Source organism: Convolutriloba macropyga, chromosome 3 (assembly GCF_964194025.1).
Source record: "Convolutriloba macropyga chromosome 3, txConMacr16.3, whole genome shotgun sequence".
NCBI classification, from domain to species: Eukaryota; Metazoa; Xenacoelomorpha; order Acoela; family Convolutidae; genus Convolutriloba; species Convolutriloba macropyga.
This window is the reverse complement of record NC_134470.1, coordinates 39,384,537-39,402,018: the sequence shown is the minus strand read 5'-3', so window position 1 is coordinate 39,402,018 and position 17,482 is coordinate 39,384,537.

Here is a 17,482-nt window from a genome sequence, read left to right as displayed (position 1 = left end):
GTACTTTAGCAAGTCCATAGAGTCTGGCCGGATGCGATCCAGTTGTCCTGAGCCTTTGATAAATTTTTTCACTTATCTTTCCCTCTTTCATTAATTGGTGCAAACTGCTAATTATCAGTCTCTCCATTTGTTTTGTTAGATCATAACTTTCTCCATTAAAAGGCTCAAACTGACTGGAATTGAGGATTTCATTTAGTTTATCCGAGTGTGTTGTCTGTTTCATAACACAAAAACCGCAACCATTTTCAAATGGTACAGCTAGTAGTTTCTGATCTTTTGAGGCTATCAGAAAGAAACTGTTCTAAGTCACGGACAGGCGTATTCATTGATAAAGTGTAATCAAATCTCAAGAAAGAACAGCACATTGTGGTTCAGAAGTCATGCCGATGTAAGGCGTGGCCATACTTCCTCTCGTAGACATGCTCGAAGTTCAAAGTTGGACTCGTAATGGTACGCAGGTGGCCAGTAGCCTTGAGTCACAACAAAATTACTAGATAAGTTTGATGAACATGGCGGTGCGTTTGCTGAAAATGTAATTAAATATCATTTCATAACAAACCAAAAAATGTTCAGAAAGCCAACAAACTGAAATGTTTTGGAACTGGATGATGATGTTGTCAAAGCTCATTTTGTTCTGGCTCCAGTTATTGGTTTTTGATAAGAAATGCAAATATTTAATGAAAAAAGAGTCGACGAAGTACTCTAACACTCTTACGAAACTTGCCAAACATTGAAGTGTGTCCCCTCAGAATGTGTAAAAATCTTTTACAAATGATTTGCAACACAAATTGACTTTTGTTGTTTGAATACCGGTGTGCTTCTAAAAAACTTGCAAGAACTTTGTCCCTCAATTTTAAGGCTAACAGAAAGAAACTGTTCTAAGTCACGGACAGACGTATTCGTTGACAAACGGTAATCAAATTTCAAGAAAGAACAGCACATTGTGGTTCAGAAGTTATGCCGATGTAAGGCGTGGCCATACTTCCTCTCATCGACATGCTCGAAGTTCAAAGTTGGACTCGTAATGGTACGCAGGTGGCCAGTAGCCCTGAGTTACTACAAAATTTACAAGATAAGCTCAATTATAATGACGGTGCGTTTGGTTATATTGTAATGAATTATCATCTCATAACAAACCAAAAATTGTTCAAAAAGCTGGACTTTTTTAAAATAGATGATAATGTCATTGAAGCTCAATCTGTTTTGGGTCCAATTATTGGTTTTGATAAAAAAATGCAAAAATTTCTTGAAAAAAGAGTCGACGAGCTACTCGAACCCTCTTAAGAAACTTAACAAACATAGAAGTGGGTACCCTCAGAATGTGTACAAATCCTTTACAAATGAACTGCAACACAATTTGCTTTTTTTGACTGAATACCGTTTTCCTTTTAAAAAACTTGCACAAATTTTGTCCCTCAATTTTTAAGGCTATCAGAGAATTTTATAAATCACGGACAGACGTATTCATTGATAAAGAGTAATCAAATCTCAAAAAATGAACAGCACATAGTGGTTCAGAGTTTATGCGATGTAAGACGTGGCAACACTTCCTCTCATTGACATGCCCGAAATTCAGAGTTGGACTCGTAATGGTAAGCAGGTGGGCGGTAGCCTTGAATCACTACAAAATTTTTTAGATAAGTTAAATAAACATGACGGTGCGTTTGCTTAAAATGTAAAGAAATATCATCTCATAACAAAACTGAATTTGTTCAAAAAGCCAACAAACTGGAGTTTTTTTGGAACTAGATGATGATGTTGGAGCTCATTTTGTTCTGGGTCTAGTTATTGGTTTTCGACCAACTACTCTAACACTCTCAAGAAACTTGCCAAACATAGAATTGTGTCTTGTCAGAATGTGCACGAATCATTTACAAATGATTTGCAACACAACTGGACTTTTATTGCTCGAATACCGATGTGATTCTAAAAAAAAACTTGCAAAAACTTTGTCCCTCAATTTTTAAGGCTATCATAGACTCTTCTAAGACACGGACAGACGTGTTCATTGATAAAGAGTCATCAAATCTCACGAAAGAACAGCACATTGTGATCCAAAAGTCATGCCGATGTATTACGTGGACATATTTCCTCTCATCGACATGCCTGAAGTTCAAAGTTGGACTCGTAATGGTACGCAGGTGGCCGGTAGCCTTGAATTACTATAGAATTTTCTAGATAAAATTAATGAATATGGCGGTGCGTTGCTTAAATTGTAATGAAATATCATTTAATAACAAACCAAAAAATGTTAATAAAGCCGACAAACTGGAATTTGTTTGGAACTACATGATGATGTTGTTTAAGCGCATTTTGTTCTGGGTCCAGTTATTGGTTTTTGATAAGAAATGCAAAAATTCAATGAAAGAGATTCGAGGAGCTACTATAGCACTCTTGAAAAACTTGCCAAACATAGAAATGTGTCCTCTCAGAATGTGTACAAATCATTAACAAATGGACTGCAACACAAGTTGACTTTTATTGCATTATTACCGGTCTGGTTCTAAAGAACTTGCAAAAAGTGTTTCCCTCGTTTATGAGGGCTATCAGAAACTCTTCTGAGTCCCAGACAGACGTATTCAATGATAAATGGTAGTCAAGTCTCTAGAAAGAACCGCACATTGTAATCCAAAAGTCACGCCAATGTATGGCGTGGCCATACTTCCTCTCACCGACATGCCTGAATTCCAAAGTTGGACCCGTAATGGTACGCAGGTGGCCGGTAGTCTTGAATTACTACAATCACCACAAAATATTCTAGATAAGGTTAATGAACATGGCGGTGCGTTTGGTTAAATTGTAATGATATATCATCTCATAGCAAACCAGAAATTGTTCAAAAAGCTAGACTATAGGATCATATAAGCGCTGTGCCAATCAGATCAGTGGATTGTGAAAAGAAATACAAATTTGAATTACAATCAAAGAAAGTCCTCGAGGATGAAGAAGCATTAGCCCTTTAAAATAACAAAACTGAGAGGTCAAAACATTATCAAACCTCCCAATTGGAGACGTGAAAGACACAATTTGCACGGGTGAGAAGGAACACTCAATTAGTTTAAAGAAGGAAAAGTTGCAGCTCATAACAAACCAGAAATTGTTCAAAAAACCAACAAACTGGAACTTTTTGGAACTAGATGATGATGTTGTTGAAGCTCATATTGTTCTGGGTCAGTTATTGGTTTTTGATAAGAATTGCAAATATTTAATGAAAGGAGAGTCGACGAACTACTCTAACTCTCTTACGAAACTTGCCAAACATGGAAGTGTGTCTGGTTCTAAAGAGTTTGCAAAAACTTTGTCCATCGATTCTTAGGGCTATCAGAAACTCTTCTAAGTCCCGGACAGAGGTATTAATTGATAAATGGTAGTCAAATCTAAAGAAAGAACAACACATTGTGTTTCAGAAGTGATGCCGATGTACGGCGTGGCCACACTTCCTCTCATCGACATGCTCGAAGTTCAAAGTTAGACTCGTAACGGTACGCAGATACCCGGTAGCCTTGAAATTTTCACTAGAAAAATTTCTAGATAAGTTTAATGAACATTGCGGTTCGTTTGCTTAAAATGTTATGAAATATCAACTCATAAAAACCAGAAATTGTTCATAAAGCCAATAAACTCGAAATTTTTTGGAACTAGATGATGCTGATATCGAAGTTTTTTTTTGTTCTGGGTCCAGTTATTGGTTTTTGATAAGAAGTGCAAAGTTTCGTGAAAAAAGATTTGACGAACTACTCTACCACTCTTAGGAAACTTGCCAAACATAGAAATGTATCTCCTCAGAATGTGTACAAATCATTATCAAATGGATTGCAACACAAGTTGATTTTGGTTGCTGGAATACCAGTCTGGTTCTAAAGATTTTGGAAAAGTTGTTTCCCTCCTTTCTTAGGGCTATCAGAAACTCTTCTGAGTCCCGGACAGACGTATTAATTGATAAATGGTAGTCAAATCTAAAGAAAGAACAACACATTGTGATCCAAAAGTCACGCCAATGTATGGCTTGGCCATACTTCTTTTCATTGACATGCCCAAAGTTTAATGTTGGACTTGTAATGGTGCGTAGGTGACGTGTAACCTTGAATCACTACAAAATTTTCCGGATACGCTCAATCATTTTGGCGGTGCGTTTGGTTATATTGTAATGAATTATCTTCTCATACCAAACCGCAATGTGTTCAAAAGGCCAATAAACTGAAATTTTTTTGAAAAAAAAAGGATGTTATTGAGGCTCAATTTGTTTTGGGTGTATTTATTGGTTTTTGATAAGAAATGAAAAAATTTTATGAAAAAGGATTTGACGAACTACTCTAACACTCTTAAGAAACTTGCCAAACATAGGAGTGTGTCCCCTCAGGATGTGTACAAATCATTTACATAAGAACTGCAACACAAGTTGACTTTCCTTGCTTGATTACTGGTTTGCTTCTAAAAAACTTGCAAGAGTTTTGTCCCTCAATTTTTAAGGGTATCAGAAACTCTTCTAAGTCACGGACAGGCGTATTCATTGATAAAGAGTAATCAAATCTCAAGAAGGAGAGAACAGCAAAATGTGATCCAAAAGTCAGTATGGCATGGCCATAATTCTTCTCCTTGACATGCCCGAAGTACTAAAATTGGACTTGTGATGGTGCGCAGGTGGCGTGTAGCCTTGAATCATTACAAAATTTGCTAGATAAGCTCAATGAACATGGCTATTTGTTTGGTCTTTTTGTAATAAATTATCATCTCATAACAAACCGGAAATTTTTCAAAAGGCCAACAAACCCGAGTTTTTTTGGAACTAGATGATGATGTTTTGAAGCTCAATTTGTTTTGTGTGTATTTATTTGTTTTTGATAAGAAATGAAACAATTTCATGAAAAAAGATTTGACGAACTACTCTAACACTCTTAAGAAACTTGCCAAACATAGGAGTGTGTTTACTCAGAATGTGTACAAATCATTATCAAATGGACTGCAACACATGTTGATTTTGATTGCTGGAATACCGGTCTGGTTCTGAAGATTTTGTAAAAAGTTGTTTCCCTCCTTTCTTAGAGCTATCAGAAACTCTTCTGAGTCCCGGACATCATATTAATTGATAAATGGTAGTCAAATCTAAAGAAAGAACAACACATTGTGATCCAAAAGTCACGCAAATGTATGGCTTGGCCATATTTCTTTTCATTGACATGCCCAAAGTTTAATGTTGGACTTTTAATGGTGCGTAGGTGACGTGTAACCTTGAATCACTACAAAATTTTCCGGATACGCTCAATCATTTTGGTGGTGCGTTTGGTTATATTGTAATGAATTATCTTCTCATACCAAACTGGAAAGTGTTCAAAAGGCCAATAAACTGAAATTTTTTTGGAAATAAATGACGATGTTATTGAGGCTCAATTTGTTTTGGGTGTATCTGTTGGTTTTTGATAAGAAATGCAAAAGTTTCGTGAAAAATGATTTGACGAACTACTCTAACACTCTTAAGAAACTTGCCAAACATAGGAGTGTGTCCCCTCAGAATGTGTACAAATCATTTACAAAAGAACTGCAGAGCAAGTGACTTTTCTTGCTTGATTACTGGTTTGCTTCTAAAAAACTTGCAAGAGTTTTGTCCCTCATTTTTTAAGAGTATCAGAAACTCTTCTAAGTCACGGACATGCGTATTCATTGATAAAGAGTAATCAAATCTCAAGAAGGAGAGAACTGCAAAATGTGATCCAAAAGTCAGTATGGCATGGCCATACTTCTTCTCCTTGACATGCCCGAATTACTAAAATTGGACTTGTGATAGTGCGCAGGTGGCGTGTAGCCTTGAATCATTACCAAATTTGCTAGATAAGCTCAAAGAACAGGGCGATTTGTTTGGTCTTTTGTAGTGAATTATCATCTCATAACAAACCGGAAATTTTTCAAAAAGCCAACAAACCCGAGTTTTTTTTTGAACTAGATGATATTGTTTTGAAGCTCAATTTGTTTTGGGTGTATTTATTGGTTTTTGATAAGAAATGAAAAAATTTTATGAAAGAAGATTTGACGAACTACTCTATTACTCTTAAGAAACTTGCCAAACATAGGAGTGTGTCCCCTCAGAATGTGTACAAATCATTTACAAATGGACTGCAACACAAGTTGACTTTTATTGCTTGAATACCAGTTTACTTCTAAAAAACATGCAAAAACTCTGTCCCTCAATTTTTAGAGCATCAGAAACTCTTCTAAGTCACGGACAGGAGTATTCATTGATAAATTGTAATCAAATCTCAAGAAAGAACAGCACATTGTGAACCAGAAGTCAAACCGATGTATGGCGTGGCCAAACTTCCTCTCATCGACATGCTCGATGTTCAAAGTTGGACTCGTAATGGTACGCAGGTGGCCGGTAGCATTGAATCACTACAATCACTTCAAAATTTTCTAGATAATGTTAATGAACATGGCGGTGCGTTTGGTTAAAATGTAAAGAAAGATCATCGCATAACAAACCGGAAATTCTAAAGGCTAACAAACTGGATTTTTTTGAAACTAGATGATAATGTTATTGAAGTTCATTTTGTTCTGGGTCTAGTTATTGGTTTTTGATAAGAAATGCAACAATTTCATGAAAAATGATTTGACGAACTACTCTAACACTCTTAGGAAACTTTCCAAACATAGGAGTGTGTCCCTTCAGAATGTGTACAAATCATTTACAACTAGACTGCAACACAGGTTGACTTTTATTGCTTGAATACCGGTTTGCTTCTAAAAAACATGCAAAAACTTTGTCCCTGAATTTTCAGAGTATCAGAAACTCTTCTAAGTCACGGACAGGCTTATTCATTGATAAAGTATAATCAAATCTCAAGAAAGAACAGCACATTGTGAACCAGAATTCAAACCGATGAATGGCGTGGCCAAACTTCCTCTCAACGACATGCCTGAATTTCAAAGTTGAACTCGTCATGGCACGCAGGTGGCCAGTAGCCATGAATCACTACAATCACTACAAAATATTCTAGATGATGTTAATGATTATGGCGGTGCGTTTGGTTAAAATGTAATGAAATATCATCTCATAACAAACCGGAAATTCCTCAGAAAGCTAACAAACTGGATTTTTTTGAAACTAAATAGTAATATTATTGAAACTCATTCTGTTCTGGGTCCAGTTATTGGTTTTTGATAAAAAATGCAAAAATGTCATGAAAAATGATTTGACGAACTGCTCTAACACTCTTAAGAAACTTGCCAAACAACGGAGTGTGTCCCCTCAGAATGTGTACAAATCATTTACAAAAGAACTGCAACACAAGTTGATTTTTCTTGCTTGAATACTGGTTTGCTTCTAAAAAACATGCAAGAATTTTGTCCCTCAATTTTTAAAAGTATAAAAAACTCTTCTAAGTCACGGACAGGCGTATTCATTGATAAAATGTAATCAAACCTCAAGAAAGAACAGCACTTTGTGGTTCAGAAGTTATGCCGATGTAAGGCGTGGCCACACTTCCTCTCATCGACATGCTCGAAGTTCAAAGCTGGACCCGTAATGGAATGCATATAGCCGGTAGCCTTGAAATTTTCACTAGAAAAACTTCTAGATAAGTTTAATGTACATTGCGGTTCGTTTGCTTAAAATGTAATGAAATATCATCTCATAAAAAACCAATAATTGTTCATAAAGCCAATAAACTCGAAATTTTTTGGAACTAGATGATGCTGATATTGAAGATTTTTGTTCTGGGTCCAGTTATTGGTTTTTGATAAGAAGTGCAAAAGTTTCGTGAAAAAAGATTTGACGAACTACTCTAACACTCTTAAGAAACTTGCCAAACATAGGAGTGTTTCCCCTCAGAATGTGTACAAATCATTTACAAAAAGACTGCAACACAAGTTGACTTTTATTGCCTGAATACCGGTTTGCTTCTAAAAAATTTGCAAGAATTTTGTCCCTGAATTTTTAAGAGTATCAGAAACTCTTCTAAGTCACGGACAGGCGTATTCATTCATAAAGTGTAATCAAATCTCAAGAAAGAACAGCACATTGTGGTTCAGAAGTTATGCCGATGTAAGGCATGGCCATACTTTGTCTCATCGACAAGGCCGAATTTCAAAATTGGACTCGTAATTGTACGCAGGTGGCCGGTAGCCTTGAATCACTACAATCACTACAAAATTTTCTAGATATTGTTAATGAACATGGCGGTGCATTTGGTTAAAATGTAATGAAATAACATTGCATAACAAACCGAAAATTCTTCAAAAGGCTAACAAACTGGATTTTTTTTGAAACTAAATAATAGTATTATTGAAACTCATTCTGTTCTGTGTCCAGTTATTGGTATTTGATAAGAAATGCAAAAATTTCATGAAAAATGATTTGAAGAACTACTCTAACACTCTTAAGAAACTTGCCAAACATAGGAGTGTTTCCCCTCAGAATGTGTACAAATCATTTACAAATAGACTGCAACACAAATTGACTTTTATTGCTTGAATACCGGTTTGCTTCTAAAAAACTTGCAAGAGTTTTGTCCCTCAATTTTTAAGAGTATCAGAAACTCTTCTAAGTCACGGACAGGCGTATTCATTGATAAAGTGTAATCAAATGTCAAGAAAGAACAGCACATTCTGAACCAGAAGTCAAACCGATGTATGGCGTGGCCAAACTTCCTCTCATCGACATGCCTGATTTTCAAAGTTGAACTCGTCATGGCGCGCAGGTGGCCGGTAGCCATGAATCACTACAATCACTACAAAATACTCTAGATAAGGTTATTGATTTTGGCGGTGCGTTTGGTTATAATGTAATGAAATATCATCTCATAACAAACCGGAAATTCCTCAGAAGGCTAAAAAACTGGATTTTTTTGAAACTAGATAATAATATTATTGAAGCTCATTCTGCTCTGAGTCCAGTTATTGGTTTTTGATAAATTATGCAAAAATTTCATGAAAAAAAGAGTCGACGAACTACTCTAACACTCTTAAGAAACTTAACAAACATAGAAGTGTGTACCCTCAGAATGCGTACAAATCATTTACAAATAGACTGCAACACAAAATGAATTTTTTTGCCTGAATGCCGGTTTGCTTCTAAAAAACTTGCAAGATTTTTTTCCTCAATTTTTAAGAGCATCAGAAACTCTTCTAAGTCACGGACAGGCGTTTTCATTGATAAAATGTAATCAAATCTCAAGAAAGAACATCACATTGTGGTTCAGAAATTATGCCGATGTAAGGCGTGGCCATACTTCGTCTCATCGACAAGCCCGAATTTCCAAATTGGACTCGTAATTGTACGCAGGTGGCCGGTAGCCTTGAATCACTACAATCACTACAAAATTTTCTTGATAATGTTAATGAACATGGCGGTGCATTTGGTTAAAATGTAATAAAATAACATCGCCTATTAAACCGGAAATTCTTCAAAAGGCTAACAAACTGGATTTTTTTGAAACTAGATGATAATGTTATTGAAGCTCATTTTGTTCTGGGTCTAGTTATTGGTTTTTGATAAGAAATGCAACAATTTCATGAAAAATGATATGACGAACTACTCTAACACTCTTAAGAAACTTGCCAAACATAGGAGTGTGTCCCCTCAGAATGTGTACAAATCATTTACAACTAGACTGCAACACAGGTTGACTTTTATTGCTTGAATACCGGTTTGCTTCTAAAAAACATGCAAAAACTTTGTCCCTGAATTTTTAGAGTATCAGAAACTCTTCTAAGTCACGGACAGGCTTATTCATTGATAAAGTATAATCAAATCTCAAGAAAGAACAGCACATTGTGAACCAGAATTCAAACCGATGAATGGCGTGGCCAAACTTCCTCTCAACGACATGCCTGAATTTCAAAGTTGAACTCGTCATGGCACGCAGGTGGCCAGTAGCCATGAATCACTACAATCACTACAAAATATTCTAGATGATGTTAATGATTATGGCGGTGCGTTTGGTTAAAATGTAAAGAAAGATCATCGCATAACAAACCGGAAATTCTAAAGGCTAACAAACTGGATTTTTTTGAAACTAGATGATAATGTTATTGAAGTTCATTTTGTTCTGGGTCTAGTTATTGGTTTTTGATAAGAAATGCAACAATTTCATGAAAAATGATTTGACGAACTACTCTAACACTCTTAGGAAACTTTCCAAACATAGGAGTGTGTCCCTTCAGAATGTGTACAAATCATTTACAACTAGACTGCAACACAGGTTGACTTTTATTGCTTGAATACCGGTTTGCTTCTAAAAAACATGCAAAAACTTTGTCCCTGAATTTTTAGAGTATCAGAAACTCTTCTAAGTCACGGACAGGCTTATTCATTGATAAAGTATAATTAAATCTCAAGAAAGAACAGCACATTGTGAACCAGAATTCAAACCGATGTATGGCGTGGCCAAACTTCTTCTCATCGACATGCTCGATGTTCAAAGTTGGACTCGTAATGGTACGCAGGTGGCGGGTAGCATTGAATCACTACAATCACTACAAAATTTTCTAGATAATGTTAATGAACATGGCGGTGCGTTTGGTTAAAATGTAAAGAAAGATCATCGCATAACAAACCGGAAATTCTAAAGGCTAACAAACTGGATTTTTTTGAAACTAGATGATAATGTTATTGAAGTTCATTTTGTTCTGGGTCTAGTTATTGGTTTTTGATAAGAAATGCAACAATTTCATGAAAAATGATTTGACGAACTACTCTATTACTCTTAGGAAACTTTCCAAACATAGGAGTGTGTCCCTTCAGAATGTGTACAAATCATTTACAACTAGACTGCAACACAGGTTGACTTTTATTGCTTGAATACCGGTTTGCTTCTAAAAAACATGCAAAAACTTTGTCCCTGAATTTTTAGAGTATCAGAAACTCTTCTAAGTCACGGACAGGCTTATTCATTGATAAAGTATAATCAAATCTCAAGAAAGAACAGCACATTGTGAACCAGAATTCAAACCGATGAATGGCGTGGCCAAACTTCCTCTCAACGACATGCCTGAATTTCAAAGTTGAACTCGTCATGGCACGCAGGTGGCCAGTAGCCAAGAATCACTACAATCACTACAAAATATTCTAGATGATGTTAATGATTATGGCGGTGCGTTTGCTTAAAATGTAATGAAATATCATCTCATAACAAACCGGAAATTCCTCAGAAGGCTAACAAACTGGATTTTTTTGAAACTAAATAGTAATATTATTGAAACTCATTCTGTTCTGGGTCCAGTTATAGGTTTTTGATAAAAAATGCAAAAATGTCATGAAAAATGATTTGACGAACTGCTCTAACACTCTTAAGAAACTTGCCAAACAAAGGAGTGTGTCCCCTCAGAATGTGTACAAATCATTTACAAAAGAACTGCAACACAAGTTGATTTTTCTTGCTTGAATACTGGTTTGCTTCTAAAAAACATGCAAGAATTTTGTCCCTCAATTTTTAAAAGTATAAAAAACTCTTCTAAGTCACGGACAGGCGTATTCATTGATAGAATGTAATCAAACCTCAAGAAAGAACAGCACTTTGTGGTTCAGAAGTTATGCCGATGTAAGGCGTGGCCATACTTCCTCTCATCAACATGCTCGAAGTTCAAAGTTGGACCCGTAATGGAATGCATATAGCCGGTAGCCTTGAAATTTTCACTAGAAAAACTTCTAGATAAGTTTAATGTACATTGCGGTTCGTTTGCTTAAAATGTAATGAAATATCATCTCATAAAAAACCAGTAATTGTTCATAAAGCCAATAAACTCGAAATTTTTTGGAACTAGATGATGCTGATATTGAAGTTTTTTTTGTTCTGGGTCCAGTTATTGGTTTTTGATAAGAAGTGCAAAAGTTTCGTGAAAAAAGATTTGACGAACTACTCTAACACTCTTAAGAAACTTGCCAAACATAGGAGTGTTTCCCCTCAGAATGTGTACAAATCATTTACAAAAAGACTGCAACACAAGTTGACTTTTATTGCCTGAATACCGGTTTGCTTCTAAAAAATTTGCAAGAATTTTGTCCCTGAATTTTTAAGAGTATCAGAAACTCTTCTAAGTCACGGACAGGCGTATTCATTCATAAAGTGTAATCAAATCTCAAGAAAGAACAGCACATTGTGGTTCAGAAGTTATGCCGATGTAAGGCATGGCCATACTTTGTCTCATCGACAAGGCCGAATTTCAAAATTGGACTCGTAATTGTACGCAGGTGGCCGGTAGCCTTGAATCACTACAATCACTACAAAATTTTCTAGTTATTGTTAATGAACATGGCGGTGCATTTGGTTAAAATGTAATGAAATAACATTGCATAACAAACCGAAAATTCTTCAAAAGGCTAACAAACTGGATTTTTTTTGAAACTGGATGATAAAATTATTGAAGTTCCTTTTGTTCTGGATCTTTGCTTCTAAAAAACATGCAAAAACTGTGACACTCAATTTTTAGAGTATCAGAAACTCTTCTAAGTCACGGACAGGCGTATTCATTGATAAAGTGTAATCAAATGTCAAGAAAGAACAGCACATTCTGAACCAGAAGTCAAACCGATGTATGGCGTGGCCAAACTTCCTCTCATCGACATGCCTGATTTTCAAAGTTGAACTCGTCAAGGCGCGCAGGTGGCCGGTAGCCATGAATCACTACAATCACTACAAAATACTCTAGATAAGGTTATTGATTTTGGCGGTGCGTTTGGTTATAATGTAATGAAATATCATCTCATAACAAACCAGAAATTCCTCAGAAGGCTAAAAAACTGGATTTTTTGAAACTAGATAATAATATTATTGAAGCTCATTCTGCTCTGAGTCCAGTTATTGGTTTTTGATAAATTATGCAGAAATTTCATGAAAAAAAGAGTCGACGAACTACTCTAACACTCTTAAGAAACTTAACAAACATAGAAGTGTGTACCCTCAGAATGCGTACAAATCATTTACAAATAGACTGCAACACAAAATGACTTTTTTTGCCTGAATGCCGGTTTGCTTCTAAAAAACTTGCAAGATTTTTTTCCTCAATTTTTAAGAGCATCAGAAACTCTTCTAAGTCACGGACAGGCGTTTTCATTGATAAAATGTAATCAAATCTCAAGAAAGAACATCACATTGTGGTTCAGAAATTATGCCGATGTAAGGCGTGGCCATACTTCGTCTCATCGACAAGCCCGAATTTCCAAATTGGACTCCTAATTGTACGCAGGTGGCCGGTAGCCTTGAATCACTACAATCACTACAAAATATTCTAGATAAGGTTAATGATTATGGCGGTGCGTTAGGTTAAAATGTAATGAAATATCATCTCATAACAAACCGGAAATTCCTCAGAAGGCTAACAAACTGGATTTTTTTTGAAACTAAATAATAATATTATTGAAACTCATTCTGTTCTGGGTCCAGTTATTGGTTTTTGATAAAAAATGCAAAAATGTCATGAAAAATGATTTGACGAACTGCTCTAACACTCTTAAGAAACTTGCCAAACAAAGGAGTGTGTCCCCTCAGAATGTGTACAAATCATTTACAAATGGACTGCAACACAAGTTGACTTTTATTGCTTGAATACCAGTTTGCTTCTGAAAAACATGCAAAAACTCTGTCCCTCAATTTTTAGAGCATCAGAAACTCTTCTAAGTCACGGACAGGCGTATTCATTGATAAAGTGTAATCAAATCTCAAGAAAGAACAGCACATTGTGAACCAGAAGTCAAACCGATGTATGGCGTGGCCAAACTTCCTCTCATCGACATCCCTGAAATTCAAAGTTGAACTCGTCATGGCACGGAGGTGGCCGGTAGCCATGAATCACTACAATCACTACAAAATATTCTAGATAAAGTTAAAGATTTTGGCGGTGCGTTTGGTTAGAATGTAATGAAATATCATCTCTTAACAAACCGGAAATTCCTCAAAAGGCTAAAAAACTGGATATTTTTTTTGAAACTAGATGATAGTCTTATTGAAGCTCATTCTGCGCCGAGTCCAGTTATTGGTTTATGATAAAATATGCAAAAATTTCATGAAAAAAGAGTCGACGAACTACTCTAACACTCTTAAGAAACTTAACAAACATAGAAGTGTGTACCCTCAGAATGTGTACAAACCATTTACAAATAGACTGCAACACAAGTTGACGTTTATTGCCTGAATACCGGTTTGCTTCTAAAAAACTTGCAAGAATTTTGTCCCTCAATTTTTAAGAGTATCAGAAACTCTTCTAAGTCACGGACAGGCGTATTCATTGATAAAGAGTAATCAAATCTCAAGAAGGAGAGAACAGCAAAATGTGATACAAAAGTCACTATGGCATGGCCATACTTCTTCTCATCGACGTGTCCGAAGTACAAAGTTGGACTTGTGATGGTGCGCAGGTAGCGTGCAGTCTTGAATCATTACAGAATTTTCTAGATAAGCTCAATGAGCATGGCGATTTGTTTGGTCTTTTTGTAATGAATTATCATCTCATAACAAACCGGAAATTTTTCAAAAGGCCAACAAATTGGATTTTTTTGGAACTAGATGATGATGTTTTGAAGCTCAATTTGTTTTGGGTGTATTTATTGGTTTTTGATAAGAAGTGCAAAAATTTCTAGAAAAATGATTTGAAGAACTACTCTAACACTCTTAAGAAACTTGCCAAACATAGGAGTGTGTCCCTCAGAATGCGTACAAGTCATTTACAAATAGACTGCAACACAAGTTGACTTTTATTGCCTGAATACCAGTTTGCTTCTAAAAAACTTGCAAGAGTTTTGTCCCTCAATTTTTAAGAGTAGAAGAAACTCTTCTAAGTCACGGACAAGCGTATTCATTGATAAAGTGTAATCAAATCTCAAGAAAGAACAGCACATTGTTGTGGTTCAGAAGTTATGCCGATGTATGGCGTGGCCATACTTCCTCTCATCGACATGCTCGAAGTTCTAAGTTGGACTCGTAATTGTACGCAGGTGGCCGGTAGCCTTGAATCACTACAATCACTACAAAATTTTCTAGATAATGTTAATGAACATGGCGGTGCATTTGGTTAAAATGTAATTAAATATCATCGCATAACAAACCGGAAATTCTTCAAAAAGCTAACAAACTGAATTTTTTTGAAACTAGATGATAATGTTATCGAAGCTCATTTTGTTCTGGGTATAGTTATTGGTTTCTGAAAAGAAATGCAACAATTTCATGAAAATGATTTGACGAACTACTCTAACACTCTTAAGAAACTTGCCAAACATAGGAGTGTTTCCCCTCAGAATGTGTACAAATCATTTACAAATAGACTGCAACACAAATTGACTTTTATTGCTTGAATACCGGTTTGCTTCTAAAAAACATGCAGAAACTCTGTCCCTCAATTTTTAGAGTATCAGAAACTCTTCTAAGTCACGGACAGGCGTATTCATTGATAAAGTGTAATCAAATCTCAAGAAAGAACAGCACATTGTGAACCAGAAGTCAAACCGATGTATGGCGTGGCCAAACTTCCTCTCATCGACATGCCTGAATTTCAAAGTTGAACTCGTCATGGCACGCAGGTGGCCGGTAGCTTTGAATCGCTACAATCACTACAAAAAATTCTAGATAAGGTTAATGATTATGGTGGTGCGTTTGGTTAAAATGTAATGAAATATCATCTCATAACAAACCGGAAATTCCTCAGAAGGCTAACAAACTGGATTTTTTTGAAACTAAATAATAGTATTATTGAAACTCATTCTGTTCTGTGTCCAGTTATTGGTATTTGATAAGAAATGCAAAAATTTCATGAAAAATGATTTGAAGAACTACTCTAACACTCTTAAGAAACTTGCCAAACATAGGAGTGTGTCCCTCAGAATGTGTACAAATCATTTACAAATAGACTGCAACACAAGTTGTCTTTTATTGCCTGAATACCAGTTTGCTTCTAAAAAACTTGCAAGAGTTTTGTCTCTCAATTTTTAAGAGTAGAAGAAACTCTTCTAAGTCACGGACAAGCGTATTCATTGATAAAGTGTAATCAAATCTCAAGAAAGAACAGCACATTGTGGTTCAGAAGTTATGCCGATGTATGGCGTGGCCATACTTCCTCTCATCGACATGCTCGAAGTTCAAAGTTGGACTCGTAATTGTACGCAGGTGGCCGGTAGCCTTGAATCACTACAATCACTACGAAATTTTTTAGATAATGTTAATGAACATGGCGGTGCATTTGGTTAAAATGTAATTAAATATCATCGCATAACAAACCGGAAATTCTTCAAAAAGCTAACAAACTGAATTTTTTTGAAACTAGATGATAATGTTATCGAAGCTCATTTTGTTCTGGGTATAGTTATTGTTTTCTGATAAGAAATGCAACAATTTCATGAAAAATGATTTGACGAACTACTCTAACACTCTTAAGAAACTTGCCAAACATAGGAGTGTTTCCCCTCAGAATGTGTACAAATCATTTACAAATAGACTGCAACACAAATTGACTTTTATTGCTTGAATACCGGTTTGCTTCTAACAAACATGCAGAAACTCTGTCCCTCAATTTTTAGAGTATCAGAAACTCTTCTAAGTCACGGACAGGCGTATTCATTGATAAAGTGTAATCAAATCTCAAGAAAGAACAGCACATTGTGAACCAGAAGTCAAACCGATGTATGGCGTGGCCAAACTTCCTCTCATCGACATGCCTGAATTTCAAAGTTGAACTCGTCATGGCACGCAGGTGGCCGGTAGCCTTGAATCGCTACAATCACTACAAAAAATTCTAGATAAGGTTAATGATTATGGCGGTGCGTTTGGTTAAAATGTAATGAAATATCATCTCATAACAAACCGGAAATTCCTCAGAAGGCTAACCAACTGGATTTTTTTTGAAACTAAATAATAGTATTATTGAAACTCATTCTGTTCTGTGTCCAGTTATTGGTTTTTGATAAGAAATGCAAAAATTTCATGAAAAATGATTCGACGAACTACTCTAACACTCTTAAGAAACTTGCCAAACATAGGAGTGTGTCCCCTCAGAATGTGTACAAATCATTTACAAATGGACTGCAACACAAGTTGACTTTTATGGCTTGAATAACAGTTTGCTTCTAAAAAACATGCAAAAACTCTGTCCCTCAATTTTTAGAGCATCAGAAACTCTTCTAAGTCACGGACAGGCATATTCATTGATAAAGTGTAATCAAATCTCAAGAAAGAACAGCACATTGTGAACCAAAAGTCAAACCGATGTATGGCGTGGCCAAACTTCCTCTCATCGACATCCCTGAATTTCAAAGCTGAACTCGTCATGGCACGCAGGTGGCCGGTAGCCATGAATCACTACAATAACTACAAATTATTCTAGATAAGGTTAAAGATTTTGGCGGTGCGTTTGGTTAGAATGTAATGAAATATCATCTCTTAACAAACCGGAAATTCCTCAGAAGGCTAAAAAACTGGATTTTTTTTTGAAACTAGATGATAGTCTTATTGAAGCTCATTCTGCTCCGAGTCCAGTTATTGGTTTTTGATAAAATATGCAAAAATTT